General features: G+C 36.3%; 1 protein-coding gene and 1 pseudogene across 1 annotated transcript in view; both read right to left on the bottom strand.

Moving 5' to 3' along the window:
- Positions 1-20,101, bottom strand: part of LOC149247322 (homeobox protein knotted-1-like 1) — a 58,607-nt gene that overhangs the window by 12,542 nt on the left and 25,964 nt on the right. The window lies entirely within an intron of this gene.
- LOC149247323 (beta-D-xylosidase 4 pseudogene) lies at positions 4,437-7,283 on the bottom strand (annotated as a pseudogene).

The following is a 20,101-nucleotide window of genomic DNA, read 5'->3' as shown; positions in this document are numbered from 1 at the left end:
TGTGAGTGCTTCTCTCTCCTTTGCATCTTTTGTCTGTCTATCTACCTTTAGATGTTGAAACAACTAATTTGTATGGGTACAGCCACTTCTTCAAGTCTTTTTGTCTACTCTTTACGTGTAGCGCCACCGTTTGTAAGTTGAAACACTTTATGCACCATTGATCACAATTTTGTAGGAACTCAGAATTTATTGCAGGTATTCGCCCATTTTATATCGATACCGTCACTTCTTCCACTCCTATCTATCTACCCTCTGCGTGTGGCACGACCATTTGTAAGTTGAAACACTATATGCATAAAAAAAATTCTCAAATTTGTTAGACCTAACATATCATTTTTTTCTCCTGTCTCGTTAACTTCTTTCACTAAAAGTCATTTGGTACAGAAGATTAGCACCCTTGGCTCAATAATTGCATTTTGCACTGAATGATTTTCTAGTGCTCCGGACATAGTTGGATAGAATGTTTCACCATTCATTCCAATTGTCTTTATAGTAAACTGTGTCATAGTTGGATAGAATGTTTCACCCTTCACTCCAATTGTCTTTATAGTAAAATGTGTCTATTTGAAGGAAATAACACCTGTCATGTTACTCGTAACTTTCTGTCGTCAATCTACAGCAATTTTCTCAAAACTTTATGCAGTCAATCTATCACAACATTCTCAAAACTTTCTATAATCAATCTATCACTATTTTCTCCCCCACAGTCTTGAACTTCTTCGATTTCATAATTTCGTATTACGAGGTCATTATTTCGCTTTCTTTTAGGACATCAAATACATATTGTTAAACTTCTGTCATATTGTTGTATGACTTGTGCCCAATGTATACCCAGGGTATGGTAGAAGTGTACCAAAGAACACTTTTCAACTACTGCGGTATGCATTATTGGAAACATACACGTTGCCCCCAACCAGCTAACCTGCTAGAAGAAATTTATAACAGTCACCCATAGCAACAAAGGAAGTGAATGTTAAAAGCGTAAGCATGTGTCCGTGAGATAAGCAAAGGTCACCCAAAAAGGAAAATAAGCTTCACAGCTTGAGCAAATGTCAATGAAATATCAAGGATCACCAAAAACAATATAAGTTTTCCATAATAGTATAATAATACACTTCCCTAGCTAGGCATACCCCTAGCCGAGCATAATCCAAAAAATTTAAAACAAACTAATGGCAAGTTACCGTATGTAAGACAAGTTAGATGGTTGAAAAAATTAAAACAAACTAATGGCAAGTTACCGTATATAAGATAAGTTAGATGGTTGATGAAGGCTAAAGATGTTTATTTATGTAAAGCAATAATTTGATTTTTAAGATTGGAAATGAGTTGCATAGTTAAAAACTTTTGAATAACATAAATAATTTTAAATTTTCATTACTTAATAGATTTAATTATAATTTTTATATACATCTTTATTATTTAATAAATTTAATTACAATTTTAAATATAATAATTAAAAATATCATTTTTTATTAAATTATATATATATCTTATATTTATAATTTAAAAACTCTAAAAACTTATTCTCATAAAGAGATCTATTAACACAATTATATAACAATATACTTTCCAACCTAAAAACATCTATTAGAACAATTATATATATAGCTGTATAGATACAGCTATATAAAGAGTTCCAGTAACAAAAAGAAGTTCGTTCGCAAAAACCTTAACCAGTCTTATTCATTATATTCCGAATCATTAAGGACTGAAATCCCGTTTTTAGAAGCAACTTAGCGAAGAAGGGGGCACCTATATTGTTGGTGAAATCAGTTGGTTTGTTTGAAGTTCTTTTAAAATAGCATAGGTTATGAAAATGAAAATATTATTTGCATAGGTTGATATCATACCGCTACTTGGACACCTAAGTAATGTGTTATCGACTTTAAAAAATAGTATAACTAGTATTTCGTTGTTTGTAATTTATCCTGCTTGGTGTTAATTTATTTCGAAAGATCTTAACAATATTGAATAAAACTGTAAATGAATTAGTGCACATTATCAATTTAAGTTAAGAAATTGCATTCTAAAAAAACAATTTAAAAAAAATGCTAAACAAAGCATAAAAAATAAGAGCAACTATCTCACAATTGCTTAGCAAAAGGTGAAAATGAATACAATAATAAAAATGAGGAGCAACTATCTAATTACTCCTCAACTTAGAAAAATTATCAGCATATATAAATTAGAAAAATTTAATTCCAGGGCCCAATCCTTCTTTCCTTTAAACAATCTTCGTCTTAAAAAAATAGAAACATTATTAGGAAGTCAGGGTAAGGATGCAGTTATCAATCTTAAGAATTCCAAATTGATAGGCTCAAATTTTTTCAAAAAGACATTATTTTTATTTAAAATTAAATAGAAATTATATTAAATATACACAGGGTAAAATATTATATATATAATTTATTTTTATTTTATTTAAAATTAATTTTGATTTTTTTTTTTAACATCGCGTCACTCTCTTCAAAATATTCTATATAACTATAATTCTAAATTTGAATAACCTATATGGAGTACCACTTTTTTATATGAATTAGAATTTGTGAGTTCTTTGTTTTGGTTGTTGGCGTGGGGTGAGGTTGGCCAGCTTTCTTTACCACTACCACTTTCAAATGGTGAGGGTAAATAGTTTAGTTTAGTTTAGTTTTTCTCTTTTTTTTATCTTTAGAGATATTTTTATTTTTACATAGACATTTTTGGATGGGAATTGTTGTATTATTGATTGATTTTATGCAATGTTACCATCTTCACCATCAAATATGGTTGAAAACATGATAGTTAATATTTTGGTTTTGGTTTTTGTTTTTGTTTTTTATTCATTTTTTCTCAAGTTCACCATCGAGTATGGTTGAAAACATGATTGCTAATGTTTTAGTTTAGGTTTTTTTCTTTTTCATTTGTTGTCAAGCTTGGTATTTCACATAAGAATCTTTGGTAAATATCACACTAAAAAGCCACATCCTCACAATCCAAAACGTGAGCCTATCTAAAATTTTCTTTCTATAGTATTGTCATGTTTGCAAAATATATATATATATATATATATATATATATATATATATATATATCCATCTAAAAACGGTGTAATAATCACTGTTGCTTTTAAAATTATACTAAAAACATAATAAAAGGCCACAGTACATTGAGCACCTCAAAGATATGTCATAATAAAATTGAACACCTACCAAATATTAGATTTAACACGTTTCAGGTTGTCTTCGATGCGTCTCGCTGTAATGAATCAAACCGAGCAGTTCCAATATCCGCTCTGTTTCTTCAATAAATGAAATCCGACGCGGTCTAAAGCAAGTAGGTTGAGTAAAGGTAAATAGTCAATAATAGTGGTACCCTCGAAGTAAGAATATGTAAGCGAGTGTGTTACCGAATGCCCGTGGAACAAGGCTCTATCTCCTAATTGACATGATTGCTCATGTTTTAGTTTAGGTTTTTTTTCCTTTGTTCATTTGTTGTCAAGCTTGATATTTCACATAAGAATCCTCGGTAAATATCACACTAAAAAACCACATCCTCACAATCAAAAACGTGAGCCCATCTAAAATTTTTTTTCTATAGTATTGTCATGTTTGCAAAACCTCCCTTGTTGATATCAATCTCAACACATATCATGTTTGCAAAACCTCCCTTGTTGATATCAATCTCAACACATATCTAAGCATATGAGAAGAACCTAAAGTTCAATTGCTCAAGAGATGCTTTTAAATCATTGCCCAAGGTATTCTCAATATATTCAAAAGATAATAAATGCCAACAATGTAGCGCTATATTTGGAAGGAAACCTAGGCAGCCATTTTGGTAATGAAAGTAGTGGTAAGAACAAAATATGGGAACCATGAGGTTACAAAATAATTAGCTCTTTCCCAAAACGTAATCTCCTGGGTTTCTTTCCTGAAATCCCGAAAAACTTATAAGTCTGCTGGATTCTAAGTGAGATCTAAAATTTCACTTTCTCTATATGAAATCCAACGAGGTTGGAACCATTTTCAAACATCTTAAGTCATTTGATGGTAATGTTAAAAATTTAAGTAAAAGGATTAAAAAAAAAGATAAAATGGAATGTCCTTTTAACAATTTAAACATTGCCATGAATTACATATCAATACTAGGGCCATATACTTGATCATTAGATTGCCCTACTCAAAAATTCTTGTTTCTTTGAAAAAAAATTGTATATATAGTTGATCATTAGGTTGCCTTACTCAAAAATTCTTGTTTCTTTGAAAAAAAATTGTATTTGGAATGTGTTTGTAAAAAAGAATTGCAAAAAAACCTAAAGAGCAAAATTTATTTAGAAAACCAACTTCATAAATGTATTCAGAAAAAGTGAAGGGTCCTTTCGCCCAGCGTCTTTGTTAGGTTATTTCTTGTCAAGCCTCGGGTTCAACCAGCAAGCTTGAACAGGTGCCCTTGGTTCATATATCCCAGCGAGCAAGCAGTTGTCCCAAAATCCCAGCCACATCCTCATCTACCTCATATGGTTCATCTAATTCCCCTTCTCCCCACCCTAGTTCCACCAAGGCAGCTACTAATGTTGGAGCGAGCACAGGAACTAATGCTAGTTGTCATTGTCGATAGCTAGCAGTCATAGCAAGTCGATCACAGCCAGGAGTAGCCTTAAGGGCATAGCCACACTCCCCACAACCTTGACCACACATATACATATACATATATATATACATAAAATTTAAATCTTTAAAAAAATAGTACCTTAATTTTCAATAAAATTTAATTAAATAAATTAGAAAAAATATACTTACAAATATTTCAAACCAACACCCCCACATTTAATCTATTTCCATTCCGTATACTTTTCCAACCAATGCCAAGTCCAAATACACCAAAGAAGTATAAAGCCCAATTCGTCGACATACTTCTATGTTGCTCTTATGTTTCCTACGTCTGATCCCCTCCTTTGCGTCTTCACAGGTAAATGATAATCAACTGTAGTTTAAGTAACAATTGCAAACATGTTCTTCCCCTTCCCTATGGAAAATTTATCATGGTTATCACTTAGTTACACGGGAACCACTCCGGACATGCTGGAAACTCATTCTAGCGGTTCGGTTCCTGCGTTTCTGGGAGCTTTGAGACGAGACCGAAACATTCTGTTTTTGTAAGATTTTTGAGATACACAGATCTAGATCTGCAAAACAATAAACAAGCTTGCAAGAGAAGGAAGGAAGCAAGCAAGAATTGAGAAAAGAATGAAAATTGATTCTACAATATTAGTTTTAGAATAAATACATAAAAGCAACTAAGTTAAGCTTAGTTGTACATGCAATAACTAAAGCTAACTAAAGCTAAGTGTGCTTTATCTTATGTTAATGTGTACATGTGCCACATGCAAGCAATAAGTTAACTGGAGCTAATCTAGGTGCATGTACACCAACACAGCTAGTCTAAGTGCATGTACACCAACACCCCCCTTAAGCATAACTTAGGTGAGTGTGATGCAAAATTAATGAGTCCCGGCAACACGGCCATTTTAGGTACCCATATACAATGCATAAAAAGGAGGAAAGAGGGAAAACCCAGTGGGAAGAAAACCCCCCCTCAAAATATAATGCAAAAGTAGAGAAAAGACAACTGCTAGGCAGTCGTGTCCTTCACCCCGAGTCGATCTCGCAGGAATCGAAACTTCTGCTCAGCATGTTTTCTTCCAGGTGTCGCAAATCCGCGGCCTGACAGAGCGCGAGCAAATACGTGGAGACCATGAGATTGAGTATGTCGATTGCCTCGGCTGATTTGCGGGCTGAGATGAGGCCCAGAGAATTGACATCTTGGTTGTGCTGCTCGAATTTTGTATAGCTTAGTCCATCACCGAAATTGTACACAGTTTTTCTTGTATAAAATTTGTAAGTCCGGCCAGGGTAACCTCGGGCAGGATCTGGTCTCATGTTCATGTCAGTCATGGGGACTTTGGCAGCGAACTCTTCTGAGTAGCAAGTCACAAGCAGTCTGCCACCCGGATTGTATTTTCCAAATATTACATCTGCAATGGCTGCTCCTCCAGCTTGTCCCGGATAACCCACCCAAAGAATCCCTAAGATCTTGTTAACATTCTTTGCGAATGTTATGTCAAATGGACCCCCTGACATAATCACAAGAACTACAGGTCCCTTGGCTGCGTCGGTAACTAGGTCTACGAGCTGTTGTTGCAGTCCTGGTAACAGCAAACTTGTTCTGTCTAGAGCCTCTGCTTCCAATGACAAGTCTCCACCAACTATTAGCACTGTTGCATCTGCATTGCTGGTTGTTTGGACTGCCTGAGGTATTGACTCGTTTCCCGTGCATGCAACGTTTGCACAGCCAGGTGCGTAGACAGTTTGAGTGTAAGCTGAAAGGCCTTGAAGGGGCGTTGTGTACCTACATGGGATGCCGGCATAGTTTCCGATCATTGTTGCAGTGACATTCGCATTGGGGCCAATGACAGCCAAGGAGTGGACCTGGTTTGTTGCCAATGGCAATTTACCATCATTCTTTAGCAGCACTATCCCTTCCCTCGCAGCCTTGAGAGCCAACTGCTGATTAGCATCAGTGCACACATCATTAGGTCCAAGATTCCCATATGGCTGCTGAGCCGGGTTGCCGTTGAACCAGCCGAGGCGCATCAGCACCGTGAAGGTATTATGCAGAGCTATATCAATGGAAGTCTCGTTCAGTTTGCCTTGTTGCACAGCTGATTATGTGTACTGAGCTAGGAATGTCACGCAGTTGAGATCCAGACCTGCATTTATAGCATCGGCAGCTGCGTCTTGAGGAGTTGCCCCATAGTGCTGTTGGTTGTAGAATACAGAAACGGAGTCACAGTCTGAGACAATATAGCCGTTCAAGTTCCAAGCGCCTCTGATGGTGCCTGCGAGCAGATTTTTATCGGCGCAGGTGGGGACGCCGTTGAACTGATTGTAGGAGCACATCACGCTGGCCACATTGCCATCCAGCACACAGCTCTTGAATGGTGGGTCGTATGTGTCCTCCAGATCTTGTTGCGTCACGATGGCATTGAATGTGTAACGCTCAACCCCATGCCAGTTGTCCATGTCATAGGCCATGTAATGTTTGTAGCAGGCCGCCACCCTCAACTAGTTAGGGTCACCACCATTGGTTTGTTGGAGACCTTGGACGTAGTTGGTGGCATACAAGTTGGCGACATGCGGGTCCTCACCAAGGGTCTCCTGCCCTCTCCCCCATCTCGGGTCACGGAAAATGTTCACGTTGGGACTCCAGAATGTCAGCCCTGCCTGTCCCGCGTTGTGCATAGCCCGCGCCTCTGTTGATACCACCTTGCCAGATGCAATCTTCAAATTGGTTTGCATGTCATAAATGCTCAGGGAATCTGGGGTAAATTCCACTTTCCTTCTGCTGCCTATGTGTGTCATCTGATACACTGAGAGAAGATTCACAGAAAGCCTTGGAATATGCAAGACATTTTCAAAACTTCCATCTTCGAATTGCACTCTTCCTTGTCCAGTTGCTGCAACTACAGAATTATCCCCCATGAGAATGGGAGGACCTGAGTATGCATGTAGAGAAGAAAAGGATTCCTTTGAAGAAGCCATATGATGTGAAGCTCCTGAATCGATGATCCATTCTTGTGGTGCAGAATGAAGAGCAATCAAAGCATGCCCATTACCTCTTGGATCTGATGCTTTTTCTCTAGACTTCTTCTTAGCATTCTCAGGAATGTGGTCTCCAAGATTGTGTTGCTGGAGTGTCTGCGCCATAAGATCTATAGTCTTCTTCATGCATGCAGATTCAGGATGAAAACCACAGTGGCAATAATTGCACATTGATTGCCCTTTCGTTCCTTTCCTTTCCTTTGAGCCAGATGATCCATCAGGGGGTTTGGGATGTCCTCCCTTTCTTGGATCAGGATCCTTCTTCCATTTTCCTTTCTGATGGTCTTTGGAATTTGCCTTTCCTTTTGCATGCACAGTAAGTGCATGCGCTTTGGAATTTTTAAGTGTGCCCATTTTGATGAGCTTATCTTGCTCATGCATCAAAGACTGAATAAAAGAATCCAGTGAGGGCATCTTCCAAGCTACACCAGTTGCAGATCTGACTGTGTGGAATGTAGAGACAAATACTGCATACTCTGGACCAAGTTTTGATAAAATGGAAAGAATCAACTGATTTTCTTGCTTGGATTTGTCGATCCCGCATCCTTTCAGCTGAACCAACAAGGCTTTATACCTCGTGAAAAAATCTTGAATGTTCTCAAAGTTTCTCGGATCTAATGAGTTTAACTCATTTTCGAGAATGTGACCTTGCATTTCATCCTGTTTTCCAAACAATCCTTCCAAAATTTTCCATACTTCATTTGGAGTTGAACATGATTCAACATGAAATAGCAGTTCCGGAGAAATAGATAAACATAGGATGCCGAAGGCCTCGTCCATGCGATTGAAATATCTTGTTTTCTCCATTGTCGATGTTGGTTCAACTTCCGTTTCCATGGTTATTCGAAATAAGCCTCTACTTCTGAGATGAAGTTGAATCTTTGGCTTCCATTCGAAATAATTATATGGAGTGAGAATTGCCGATTGTGGAAACTCCAATTTAGACTCCATTCTTTGTTGTTGCTTCAATCTTCTGAACCTGCAAATAAAATTGCTTGTGCACTGATTACAAATCCCTGTGCTCTGATACCATGTAAGATTTTTGAGATACACAGATCTAGATCTGCAAAACAATAAACAAGCTTGCAAGAGAAGGAAGGAAGCGAGCAAGAATTGAGAAAAGAATGAAAATTGATTCTACAATATTAGTTTTAGAATAAATACATAAAACCAACTAAGTTAAGCTTAGTTGTACATGCAATAACTAAAGCTAACTAAAGCTAAGTGAGCTTTATCTTATGTTAATGTGTACATGTGCCACATGCAAGCAATAAGTTAACTGGAGCTAATCTAGGTGCATGTACACCAACACAGCTAGTCTAAGTGCATGTACACCAACAGTTTTCGTGCAGACCAACAATAAAAACGAGGGGATGTTTCTAGCACTTAAAGAATATGATCGGGGAACGTGGTAACGACTATGCATTCCCTCCTATAAAATTAAATAAAGTAGTTTTTAGCATCCTCATAACACACTTACACGAATTGTGCGCAGTCTGATAGACCACTAACATTTATCAGAATAGATGTCCAAGAAAGTCGAACGTTTTTATTTTTAATGAAGGTAATTAGTTCCCAAGTTAGGTCTTCGTCTACGACTCGGCAGACGAAGCAAAATTAAGATATTTTAAGGTTTAGACTCACTATCATGTCTGATCTAAAACCCTAGGAGAAATTTATATTTCTCCTGATTCTGACTTTTGGTGGGGTTCACACTCAAATTCCGATTTTTGGTAGAGGTTCAGTTTGTGGCAAATACATGCACATTCAAACTCTCGTAATTTTGTCAACAAACAGAAAATACCTACCGCTTCTCTATTCATTGACGTGGCCGTATATTCCCCACAAAACGGATATATAGTAGTAGTTTGTTGACTATGTTCGTTGATTTTACAGTGACAATTATCCAAAAAGATGACAACGACTAAGGGAGGCTAGTAGGCATGTTGTTCTTGAAAAAGGGAGGCTAGTAGGCATGTTGTTCTTGAAATTTTGATTTGAGTTCTTTCAAAACTTCTCCTCTGCTTCTTGGAGTCAACCAATCACTTCTTGAAATTTTGATTGGAGTTCGTTCAAAACTTCTCCTCTACTTCTTAGAATCAACCAGTGAGTCATTATGACCGGAAAAGGAGGAGAATTTATTTTAAAAGGGCGAATTGTCCAAATAGACATGTTGTTATTGAAATTTTGATTTGAGTTCTTTCAAAACTTCTCTACTTCTTAAAGTCAACCAATCACTTGTTCTTGAAATTTTGATTTGAGTTCGTTCAAAACTTCTCTACTTAGAATCAACAAGTGACTCATCAGGACGGGAAAAGGAGGATAATTCATTTTAAAAGGGTTGTCTTATTTTAAAAGGGTTGTCCAAATCCTCTGGTTATATAAAAAATGAATACGCAAGGTACTAGGGTTTGTACGTTTCAGCAATAGACACGGTAGTTTGTCTGTAACTTTGTACATTTTTCCAATCTTAAAAAAAGTGTTATTTTAATTAAAATTGAATCCCTTTTCAAGATGGGACACTATCAAATTATGCGGGTGATTGAGCCATAGCAATGCAATATTTTAGTTCCTAGAATGGAAAATCCTAAAGGTTAAGATCTTCTATCGCAAACCATTATTGTCCTTGCCCACATGAGGTATAAAAAGCACATAAATTATATTATATAATAATATTTTTTTATTTTTTATTTCTTGTAAATTTTTGGGGAAACTTTTAGCTATTTCGACCACTCCTACTCAAGTCCTCCATAACCAAATTAGTGCAACATAAAGTTTTTATAGTTCTTATCATGTGTTTATTTATCATGGTTATCATTATTATATGAGTTTATGACAATCAACTAGCAAATAAATTGTGTATTAAATTCTGTAGAAATTTAATTTTAAGATTTGAAATTTGATAAATTAATTTTTGAGGTTTTACTAATTTCATTCCATTTCATAGTAAATGATTAAATTTGTAAATCAAAATTCATAAATTTATATTACAATTCAAGCTTGTAATTTATTTTTGTAAATTTTAAGTCATAAGAACATTTTCTTTGTATTTATTAATGTCCATTTCTTACTATTTAATATTATATTTCATATTATATAGATATATATAATTCAAATTCAAATTAAAACTGAATCTAATCATTCTTAAACACGAACATTAACTTTTATCCTAAAATATGTGACTTAGGTTAAAAGTGGATTATGATTATTAAATACCTACCCAAATCCCATTTTCATATATAAATATAAATATCTTCCTGCTTAATCAAGGTGATTTAATTTAACTTTATGTAAAGGTGCAATCTAATTATTCAATTTTTTTGTTTTATAGAAATAAGACAATAAAAATTTTGTAAGTTATTTAAAATATTATTTTGAATATATAAATAAATTTAAAATTCTCGAAAAAATTATAACACTAAAATTTATATATCCCATAACTTAAAAATAATATTCCAATAAATCCACACCAAATTTTATTACCAATAAATAATATTAAAAAAATTACTATATTTGCTATTTTTTTTAAGTGTGGTTCACGGGCACCGGAGTGGCCGCTACGGCCACATAAAGAAGCGAAGCAGCTCCACCCTAACCCCGAGGGCGTCGAGGCGATTTGACCCCGTGACCTCCCAAACCGGGAGAGTACTAGAACGGGAACTCGACCATTTGAGCTATCCCTCAGGGCTGACTATATTTGCTATTACAATATATAAGTATATGAATATTATTGGTTTGTAATATAAGCATATGAATATTATTGGTAAACCATGGTTGGGATCTTATTAAAGAATTTTTATTTACTTTACTTACATTGTCTTTTTTTAGTAATGAGTAACTCCTAAGGGGTAAATTTACATTTTTCAACTCACTCCAATCAAATAAAAATTTACATTTTTCAACTCACTCCAATCAAATAAAATCAAATAAAAGTTAATGATGCCCCGCAAACCACATATTACAATCAAAATCTATATCAGGAACATTATTCCGTAAGATCATATATACTCTCCATTCTGCTTGCAGAAAGACTCCTATTTTGTAAGAAGATCATACATGACGGTCCATTCTATGTGTGGAAAGACTCGATTTTGTTTGATGCAAGACAAAACACATCTGAGGAATAGAATCTATATGTACAAACAATAAGAAAACGATAAATATTAGCGTTAAAAAGTTCGGAGATGCGCTGAATATGTATAGGTAGAAGGTAAAAGAAGCCTTCTCATTTTGTCAAGATATAAAGCGGTACAATGCATCAAGTTCAGGTCAAAGGTAAAATAACCCTTTTCAGTTTGTCAAGATATAAAGTCGTACAGTACCACAAAAGCATCTACCCCACTTGAGGGACCGTGCACCTAGTCTCTCTTTGGGCTTAGATATTCACTTCCTGACTATCATCTTTAACATCACGAGAAAACATAGTCATAACAGACCTTGTATGATCAGCCGTGCGTCACTGTTTACAGTAATTTCTAGTGGGTCGCCACCGCGAAAACCTTTGGGTGGCGAATAGAATCTTGCGACCCAGGGGCGCACAATGTTTGTTTAGGTAAGGACAACTATCTCGTCGGAACTCCCAGTTGCCGAAATAAGTGGTCTCATCCACTAACTTCAAATCTGTCAGTACTGCCCTCGCAACTCTCCTCGGGTCTTTCCCACACAAGACTTTGCTCACCGGTCATGGCTTTGTTGATCAACCTAAAAGGTATTTCAGAAATGCCATTAAAGCTATTAATGTAGTGGGTTAGTTCAAACCCTCGCAAAAACTCTTTCAAAATGAAATATAGTCTAAGGAGGCGATGTTTTCACTCAAATAATGGAAAATCTAACGAGGTAATAATGGAAAATCTAAATTTAACAAAGTAAATCTAATAAGGTTTTGACTAAATCAGTACAAATTTTTGGAATCCACCTTCGAAAAACCATTGAACACTCCCACTATTAAATTTCTTCAAAAAAAAAACACCAAATTTCCATCTCAGCAATATCGTCATCTTGTTATATGAGTTGTTTATAATGCGACTTTTTGGAGGTAACGGAATCCAGCGGAAGAAATTGAGGTTAAATCTTGATTTGTTGCAGTTAAAATGGTTTTTTAACTGCATATTTGGATTCAGCACCCTGAAAAACCCCTGGGACGCTTTCATTGTGCAGAAACTAGCTATCAAACTTGCGATTCCAATAAATTCCTGCCAGATTTCGACTGGAAAAACCCGCCAAAAAAACTTTCAAAAAATCACCTTATAAACAACCCTTAAGATTCGACTGGTTCCCACTGTTGTAACCCTCAACCGCTTTTTTTAAACTCTCCTAATACCAACGCTACACTTAAGATTCGACTTGTTCCCACTATTGTAACCCTCAACCGCTTATTTAAACTCTCCTAACATATATTACTGAGATCAATACCCGATTGCAGATTGGTTCTTGATAACCCAATTCTCATCCCAACGTAGGTCTCGGGGAGAGGCCAACTCCCAGTCAAAAATGCTACAAAAATGAAAAGCTGCACGGCCATGCAGCGAGTCAGAGGGCGGCACTACTACCGATAGGGGCTAATCTACAGGAATATCTGTCAGATTTAATAGACTGCAGTTATTTCCCTTTGACTGAAACAAAAATACAGTACTTTGACCACAAAACGCCGGCTGAGCTGTGACGTTCGTGAAAATCCATGCACGCAACCTCTCTTAAAAGCTAAGGTCCACGTGGGTTCTCTTAAATCCTTTTTCTATGGCTACTATGGAGCTTCTTTCGAGTTCTTCGGCGACGACGTTAACTGCCCGACACGCGTCCAGCACGGCCCGGTGATTTCCCTGTAACCACTGGGCTTGCTTACGTCGTCATTGCCAAAGAAACTGAAAATTTGCAGCCTATAACCATTTTTATTTGGAAAGCCTTCTCAACGGCGCAAAATTACTATATCAGCGAATGAATCTTTTCACGGACGTCAACGTAACAAATTTTAACACTGATTAATTCTTACGTAACAAAATTTTAGCACTAATTAATACTTGCTATTTAAACTATTTTATGTTAACTTTGATTAGGTCAAGTTACTGGTAGCTTTCTAAAATCTTTGCTTAAATTTGACGTTAGAAGAATTTATGGTTTTGTTTATAGTATTCATTATGTAACCAATTTAAAAGTGAAAAGACAATAATATTTTTAGACACAACCACCTTTCGAGTTTCCAAATTTTTAATAAAAAATGTGTTTTAAATATATACACAAATTCAGCTTAGTGAAAATTTAGTGAAATACTAAAATTATGAAAAAATCACAAAACAAATTTGTGATTTTAATAAATTTAAGACAAATTTTGAAAAACAAATAACATACCACAAACAAAAAACACTAAACCAAAAACCAAAAACATAAAACAATATTGTGGTTTAACAACGGTGTAGTATGGTGATTTGGTCTCCACCAATCCCAAGATCCGTTCCGAAACAAAACTACTCTTCCGTGATTCCTGCGAAGTAATAACCAGAACAGTATATATATGTGTGGAGAAAAAAATAGAACACGGCTGACATTAAACTGAATTGTTTCGTTATAATATGCAGAAACTGCGGCCTCGTGTTATGCTATTCTGTGATAAAAGATAGATGGAAATGGTCTGTTCTGTTCAAAACTCTTCAACGTTTGATACATATCCGGTTCAAATATTTCTAAAAATAGATTTAATTTTTGAGGAACCATTAATTTATGATGCGTCCAGTAGAACCAAACCAGGGCACACCGCGGAAGGACATACCTATGGCAAGCGCCTAGTTCTGATATAGTCTTCGTACTTGAAACTTTCTTTTATTTCGACAGTCCCAAGACAATACCCCGATCAATAAAATCACCAGAATTGGCCTACCTAATAAACATGATTATTCAGAGATCCTACGATGGGCGCTCTCTTTATTTCGACAGTCCCAAGACAATATCCTGATCAATAAAATCACCCGAATTGACCTACCTAATAAACATGATTATTCAGAGATCCTACGACGGTCGCTTTCTTTCTGAAACTACGATAATATTGATTACAAAAATAAAACAATCTACGCGCGCTTCGATAATCAAGGATGTTACAAAAGCTCTGCGCAAAGCAACCAGCATACACATTATCCAGTGTGTTCTCGTAACTTGTGGACATACTTACAGTAGCTATTTTGTTTCAAGATTTAGGTGATCATGCTGTGACGTCATTCGTTATAATCTGCAGCTTTATAGTATATGCTGCTCCATGGTGTCGGAATATTTCCGAATTGTTTGATTTCCCTCGTATCTATTATATTTTAAAATTTGCAATCTAGTCATCCGTGTAAGTATAAGAAATTGAAATGTTTAAAAATTTGCAATAAAATAATTCTCATATAAGTATAAGAATTTGAGTCTATAGTGACAAAATAATCCTCAAGATAAAAAAGATTTGACAACACTAATAAACCATCGAAACATGGATGCAATATTTTCTAAATTCCAACCTACCCAACATCCATCAAGGCACAGGGACTCTGTACCATCTGCATAGCACCGAACAACAACCTGACCCCCACCGGATTGTAAGCGAGCATGCTGTCACGTGATAACCTATCAGCTAGAATTTTACTACCCTACATCCATTAGGAAGAGAATTCTAGTAGCTTATCTATTATTATGTTATGTCTATAACATCAAATAACAATATTTACCTCACCGGGTTGCAGAGCAGCTAGCTTGCCTGGCTGCATTTGGTGCAATAATAAACGATCCTATAAATTCTCGTCCGTTAAACCTCCATTTATATTCTTTAAAAATATCATGAACTCATCGCTCTATCGCTAATGAATACATTTATTTGTAATAGTATGACACACTTGCATAACTCTAGGGGTGTGCAAGCACACGCACCTACATATAGATTATTCTTAATCAAACATTTTCTTATACAAGTAAGATTTAAACATCATAAAATGAAATGAAATTTCTTAAAGGCGATCTGATATTTTGAGAATTCTCAAAATAAAACCCAAGGGAATGTGAACTTAGAATCTCACATGACTCCCACTATACTATATCCCAAAAGGACAAATCCAGATTTCATGACCGCAGACAAACAAGGGTTAAAATTTTGAAATTTAATAAATCATATTTACACTTATTAATATTTATATTTATTAGCACTCGCATAAAATATAATCCCCTTATGTTATGAAGTAAGCCAAAAACAACAAATATTACCATTCTTGGAAAATGTGTACACCCTCACGCTTTATAGATTAGGATGACGGTACATAATGATTTTAAATAAATAAACCTCGTCACACTTACATTCATACTCATTATTAAGATGGTGGTAGGGGTTAAGTGCGTGCATAGTGAGTGTGCATGTAATCATGTGCACGCAGATTTGGATATCGCACTCCTAGTTGGAAGAAATTAAGAGAAATGATGTTCCTGAGAATTTTCAAATAGAATCCAAAGTGGGTGTGTTTAGAATCTCAAACGGTGTATTTAAAATCTCAAATGAGTACCACTGTATGAGCCCAGACCAAAGGACAAGTCTAGATTTCACCCGATTCTAAAGGACAAGCCTAGATTTCACGTACTAGACAACATTGTTCTGATTGTTTCCATCCTTGCTACTCGTGCAAAGGTTTCTTCATAGTCTTTGCCTTGTTGTTGCTTGTAGCCTTTCACAACAAGTCTTGCTCTGTGCCTGTCAATCTTGCCTTCAGCATTGCTTTTGGTCTTATAGACCCACTTAACTCCAATGGCATCTTTGCCTTCAGGGAGGTCCACTAATTCCCATGTTTTACTCTTCTCAATTGCACCAATTTCTTCATTCATTGCTTCAATCCATTTATTTTCATTTACAGCATCTTCAAAATGAACTGGGTCATCAACATGACAATACAAAGCGAATAATGAATTCAGACCGGTATTGTTACTTACCTCTCCTTGTTCATAAATCTCATTCAGATTTCTGAATCTTGGTCTTCTTGGTGTGCTTGGAGTTCCATCCAAACTTGAGGGTATTTCTGATCCCTGTGACGTGCTTAGAGAAGCACTTCCTTGACTTCTCAAAGCGGTTCGAATTCCAGCTTGTGGTGTGGTTTGTTGCACTTGTTGTGGTGGAGGAGGAGCCACCAAGGAAAGATTATTTGCTGCTGTCCCTTCCTCTTCTTCTTCGTGAGACACAATTGTCTTCACATTCACTGTCTTCTCTAAGCTTCCATCCCAAGCTTCATCTTCAATGAACTGCACATCTCTGCTTATTATCAATTTCTTGGTGGATGGATTATAGAGTTTGTATGCTTTTGACTCATCACTATAGCCAATAAAGACACACTTCTCCCCCTTACTGTCAAGCTTCTTTCTTAGCTGATCTGGTATATGTGCATATGCTACACAACCGAATACTCTCATGTGAGCGACAGTTTTCTTTTGACCACTCCATGCTTCTTCTGGTATTTTGTTCATGACAGCTTTAGTTGGGCATCTATTCAAGATGTAAACTACGCAAGTGATAGCTTCTGCCCAATACTCATGCGGCAAATGTTTTGCCTTCAACATACTTCTGACCATGTCAAGAATGGTCCTATTCTTCCTTTCGGCAACACCGTTTTGCTGAGGTGTATACCTTGCGGTGAACTGCTTTTGTATGCCATTCTCTCTGCAAAAACGCAGAAAGTCATTGGAGATGTACTCTCCTCCTCTATCTGTTCTGAGCACTTTGATATAATGCCACACTGCTTCTCAACAAGAGTTTTGAAGTGGCGGAATTTCTCAAACACTTCACTCTTCTGTTTCATCATATACACCCATGTCTTTCTGGTGTAATCATCAATGAAAGTTAAAACATATTTATTTCCTGCAAATGATGATATTTGCATTGGTCCACACACATCAGAGTGAACAATTTCCAAGGGTGCTTTTGCCCTTATACTCTTTCCTGCTGGAAAGCTTTCTTTGTGTTGCTTGCCCAAGATACAGCCTTCACAAAGGTTATCTGGTTTCTCGATCAATGGCAATCCCTTTACCATTCCCTTTCTTTACAACAGATTCAAGCCTCCAAAATTGAGATGTCCAAATCTCAAGTGCCACAACCAATTCTCATCTTTCACTTGTTCCTGAAAGACTTCTTGTGTTACAGCTGCAATAGTTCTTCCTTCCTTCAAATCTGCCCTGAGTTTGAGAGGAAACATTCTATTGTTGGTCATCTGCACCTGTGCAATGATCTTCTTACTTGGAGGTATGTCTCTGATTGTACACATATCATCTTTGAAGAACACATTGTAACCTTTGTTAATGAGCTATCCAATGCTCAAAAGATTACATTTCAGACCAGGTACATAGTATACCTCTGGCACAATCATCTGTTCTCCATTTCTTGCTTGGATACTGACTCTGCCCTTACCCTTGACAGATATCTTACTATTAGTCCCTGTTGTTACCTCAGATTTCACATTTTCATCCAGATTGGAAAACATTGCAATATTTCCAGTCATGTGATTACTACAACCTGAGTCTAAAAACCAAAAATCTTCTTGTTTATCTTGTGCAATATTACATGTTAACAGCACAATCTTTGGATTCTTATCTTCTTCATTTACAAAATTAGCATTCTGCCTACTATTCATGTCATTTTGTTTTTTTTCTACATTCATTGGCCTAGTGCCCATATTTCTTACAATAATGACATTGGACTTGGGATTTGTCATACCTTTGTCCATGAGCTTGCTGTTTGCTTGAACCTTCATCTTGGTTTTGATTGCAGCTCCTTCCGCTTGTGCTTGCAGGATTATTTCTGCCTTTGTTTTGGCTTCTTCCACGACCTCTGTTATTTGCTCTGCCTCGACCTTTTCCTTGGCCAAAAGACATTTGAGTCTTGAATGCTTGCTTAAAATAGGAATCTGTTCCTCTACTTAGTCTGTGTTCATGAGACATAAGAGAAGCACTCAGTTCATCTACTGTGAACTGTGAGAGGTCCTTTGTTTCTTCTATTGCTACCACAATAGATTCAAATCTTAAGGGTAAAATTCTCAAGATCTTCTCTACAATCCTTCTTTCTTCAAGAATCTCACCATGAGACCTTATCTGGGTTATCAACCCAATAACCCGAGTGAAGAATGAATCTATTGTATCAGATTCCTTCATGCTGAGTGTTTCAAAATCTCTCCTCAACATCTGCAACTTTGCAGTCTTCACCTTCTCCATGTCTTGATAGGCAGTTTTGAGAATATCCCATGCCTCCTTGGATTTTGTTGCTACTGCAATCCATGGAAAAACACTTTCATGTACTGATTGGAAGAGAAAAAAGAGGGCTTTGGCATCCTTCTTCCTGTCGCTCTTCAACTGGTCTCTTTCTGCTACTGTCAAAGCAGCCAATGTTGTTGCATCTGCAGGTTCAGTTCCTTGAGAAGCAAACAATGCTTTCATTGTTATGGACCAATAACTGTGATTTTTCTCATTAAACTGTGGCAGTTGGGAATTTATCAAACCAGTTCCAGCATCTGCCATCTTAACCTATAGAAATAAAGAAGAGATACTAACTGTATAATTAAAAACAAGCAAAAAACTTTTTCTACTAGAGAAAATCTGCTCAATAAGCTTTTTACAGCTCCTACAGTGAAAAACAAACTCTGTTTTTGACTCACTGAGTGCCTAAACCAACTCTGATACCATGATGGAAATTTTTGGGAATTTCAAACACAAAAGAAATTGCACAGATATATTCGATTTCATTAATAAAAAGATAACTGTTACAAAAAATAGTCTTCCTCTACAGAGGGGTTACAACAGGAACGTTTCAGTTCCAGAAACCAATTTCACTATCTCAGAAAATTAAAATTTCAGCACTGCTGTGCATTGCAAGAAAAAAATAGAACTCTTCTTCGCTAATTCTACACACCTATGTCTGCTCTTGCATTTTTTTTTTTAATGAACAACACAAAAATATCTTACAATATGTGTTGCTTGTGCCCATACTTCCGTAAAATAGAAAATAATAAAATTAAAAATTTCACCTACATTTACCAACAGTAACAAATATCATTAATTACACGGCTGAAAATATCTTATCGGGATTTAATGCATGGCTTATCACAATATCGCACCATCGCATCGAAGGAAGAGAAAAGATGTGCCACCGCTTCCATAACCGTTGAATCATGCGATTTGCGATATGCGATCAGATCGCATCGCGAAATCGCAATCGCAGACAATCGAAGGGTCGCAGTGAAGATTGACAAGGAAATGTGCGATATGCGATGGAGAAAAAATCTGCAGATTCGTTGAAATAAAGTCGCTGCTGCTTTTTTCAACTATCAGCGTCCGGCAGTTTGAAATTATCATTCCAACACGATGAAAGATTTTCAAATTCGTGGGGTGCTGAGCATCCGAACGTTTTCCAAAATGGAAAATCTGCAACGCTGAAAAAACAGTGGCTAATGTACCTCATCAAATCCTATGTGGCA

The sequence above is a fragment of the Pinus tabuliformis genome, chromosome 7 (genome assembly GCF_031772625.1).
Source record: "Pinus tabuliformis cultivar Carrire ecotype Pingquan chromosome 7, CPIR1, whole genome shotgun sequence".
Lineage (NCBI taxonomy): Eukaryota > Viridiplantae > Streptophyta > Pinopsida > Pinales > Pinaceae > Pinus > Pinus tabuliformis.
This window is presented reverse-complemented; position numbering and strand designations above follow the sequence as displayed.